This window comes from Gekko japonicus, unplaced genomic scaffold, assembly GCF_001447785.1.
Source record: "Gekko japonicus isolate JY-2015 unplaced genomic scaffold, Gekko_japonicus_V1.1 scaffold7539, whole genome shotgun sequence".
NCBI lineage: Eukaryota > Metazoa > Chordata > Lepidosauria > Squamata > Gekkonidae > Gekko > Gekko japonicus.
In genome coordinates this window covers 7861-10357 of record NW_015161656.1, presented here as the reverse complement: position 1 = coordinate 10357, position 2497 = coordinate 7861, and the positions used below count along the sequence as shown (strand labels likewise).

Sequence of the window (2497 nt, the reverse complement as noted above, 5' to 3'; positions counted from 1 at the left end):
TTCCTGAGCTAAGACAAAAATCTGTGAGCTGGAGGCTAAAAAACTGTGAGCCAGCTAACACTAACTCAGCTTAGAGGGAACACTGCTCACAGGGTGTCTGTTGTGCGGAGGGGAAGGGAAAGGAAATTATCAGCCGCTCTGAGCCTCCTTCAGGTAGTGAAGGGCAGGGTATAAATTCAATCTCCTCCTCCAGTTTGGTGTAGTGGTTAAGTGCGCCATGGACTCTAATCTGGGAGAACCAGGTTTGATTCCCCGCTCCTCCACTTGCACCTGCTGGATGACCTTGGGCAAGCCATAGTTCTGTCAGAGCTGTCCTTGAAAAAGAGCAGTTTCTGTCGAGAGCTCTCTCAGCCCCACCTACCTCACAGGGTGTCTGTTGTGAGGAGGGGAAGGGAGTTTGTAAGCTGCTCTGAGACTCCAAGTGAAGGGCGGGGTATAAATCCAATCTCCTCCTCCTCTTCGTCTTCTATGATTCCCTGCCCTCTGCCGTAGTTCTGATAAGAGCTGTTCTTGAAAAAGAGCAGTTTCTGTCAGAGCTCTCTCAGCTCCACCTACCTCACAGACTGTCTGTTGTGGGGAGGGGAAGGGAAAGGAGTTTGTAAAGCCGCTCTGAGACACCTTTGGGTAGTGAAGGGCGGGGTATAAATCCAATCTCCTCCTCCTCCACATGCAGCTGCTGGTGTGACCTTGGGTCAGTCACAAGTTCTCTCAGAGCTGTTCTCTCAAGGACAGCCCTCGAAAGAGCTCTCTCAGCCCCACCTACCACCACCACCACCTCCTCCTCCTCCTCCATTACAGCTCATCTCCAGACTACAGTTCCCCTGGAGGAAATCGATGCTTTGGAGGGTGGTCTCTCTGGCACGGTACCCCAACTGAGGTCCCTGTCCTCCCCGGGCTCCGTCCTCAAATCTCAAGGAGTTTCCCAACCTGGAGCTGGCAACCCTACCTCCCCTATCCTCCCTCAGTGGGACCAGGCAGCCCTCCTATCTGATGAAGGGAACTTTGACTCAAAAGCTCATACCCCCACCCCCCCAAAAAAATGTTGTTGGTCTCTAAGGTGCTCCCCGGACTTGAAGCCGGCTGTGAAATGCTGAGGAAACTCACATAATTTCTCTCCATTCCTGTCACAGGAACGAGCTGGTCTGTATTCCTTTACGGGAAGGGGAGAAAGGGGCAGCTGTTTTAGTCTGCCCTTACAACTTTTTTTTTTTTAAGTCCTGTGGCACCTTCAGATTAACAACATTTATTTCAATATTTATTTATTAACTACATTTGTACCCTGCCATTCTCCTCAGCGGGAACTCATAGTGGCTTACACTGTTCTCCTCTCCCTGTTCTACCCTCACAACAACCCTGTGAGGTAGGTTAGGCTGAGGAGCCAAAACCCGGGTGCCATCAGGAGGTCCACCAGTGGGGCCAGAAGAACATAAGAGAAGCCATGTTGGATCAGGCCAATGGCCCACCTAGTCCAACACCCTGTGGCCAATACCCAGGTGCCATCAGGAGGTCCACCAGCTGGGCCATAATAACATAAGAGGAGCCATGTTGGATCAGGCCAATGGCCCATCCAGTCCAACACTCTGTGTCACACAAGGGCCAAACCCCAGGTGCCATCAGGAGGTCCACCACTGGAGTCATAAGAACATAAGAGAAGCCATGTTGGATCAGGCCAATGGCCCACCTGGTCCAACACCCTGTGGCCAAAACCCAGGAGTCATCAGGAGGTCCACCAGCTGGGCTCCATCTCCTTTATATTTAGTGATCTTAAGATTTCAGACTGGACAGGATTGTGGGTCAGCTTCACAAGAACTAGACACTCTCTCTCTGTCTAAACTAACTTGGCACCTGTGAAACAGGGCTGAAAGTGATGTTGTCTCATTTATTCCGCAGGTAATTTCAACCATTCCTGTCTGGAGGCTGCATAGAGACAATTTCCATCCGTGTGCCAAAACGCCCTCTAGGGGACTGCCAGCACATTGCAACAGCAGGAAGACCACCAAAAATATTATAATATTTTAAGTGTAACTTATTATTTATATCTCTGACCCAAAATGGTCTGCACCTGCTCTGCTAATCGCACCGCAACTGCTTTCTAATATTTGCAGACTTCTTGCAGATGACCATTTTATATTACTTTGAGCACGGATGCTCTCTGTCAATAAAGTGCTGTGAACAAAATGAATTATGAACATAATGTTCTGGTTTTGCTTTAGTCCCTTCTTCTGCCTGCAGTGAAGGCAACTAGTTTGGTGCAATGGTTAAAGTGTCAGGGCGTGTTCAGACGGCTCTTTAGATCCGTGCGAGGCACGAGTGCCTCATGGATTTAAATCTAATGTCCAGACTTGAAGATCTGGGAAACGTCCGTCTTCCATGAGCATCCCGTTTTGCCACACTTCAGAGCCGTACTAAAAAGGAGTTTTCAGTTCTGACAGGCCAATTGCGGACTTGTCCCGGTCTGATCGTTACAGCGCAAATGGGCGCCATTTTTTTAAAATCT

At 49.5% G+C, this 2497-nt stretch overlaps 1 protein-coding gene across 1 annotated transcript in view; it reads left to right on the top strand.

Annotated features, from left to right (window-relative positions):
* The window catches only part of LOC107125887 (mid1-interacting protein 1-B-like), a 5454-nt gene extending 3289 nt beyond the window's left edge, over positions 1-2165 (top strand). Inside the window, exon 2 of the mRNA XM_015429348.1 lies at positions 1891-2165. The gene's annotated coding sequence lies outside the window, so the exon portion shown is untranslated. The remainder of the gene's footprint in view (positions 1-1890) is intronic.
* Positions 2166-2497: the final 332 nt, after the last annotated feature.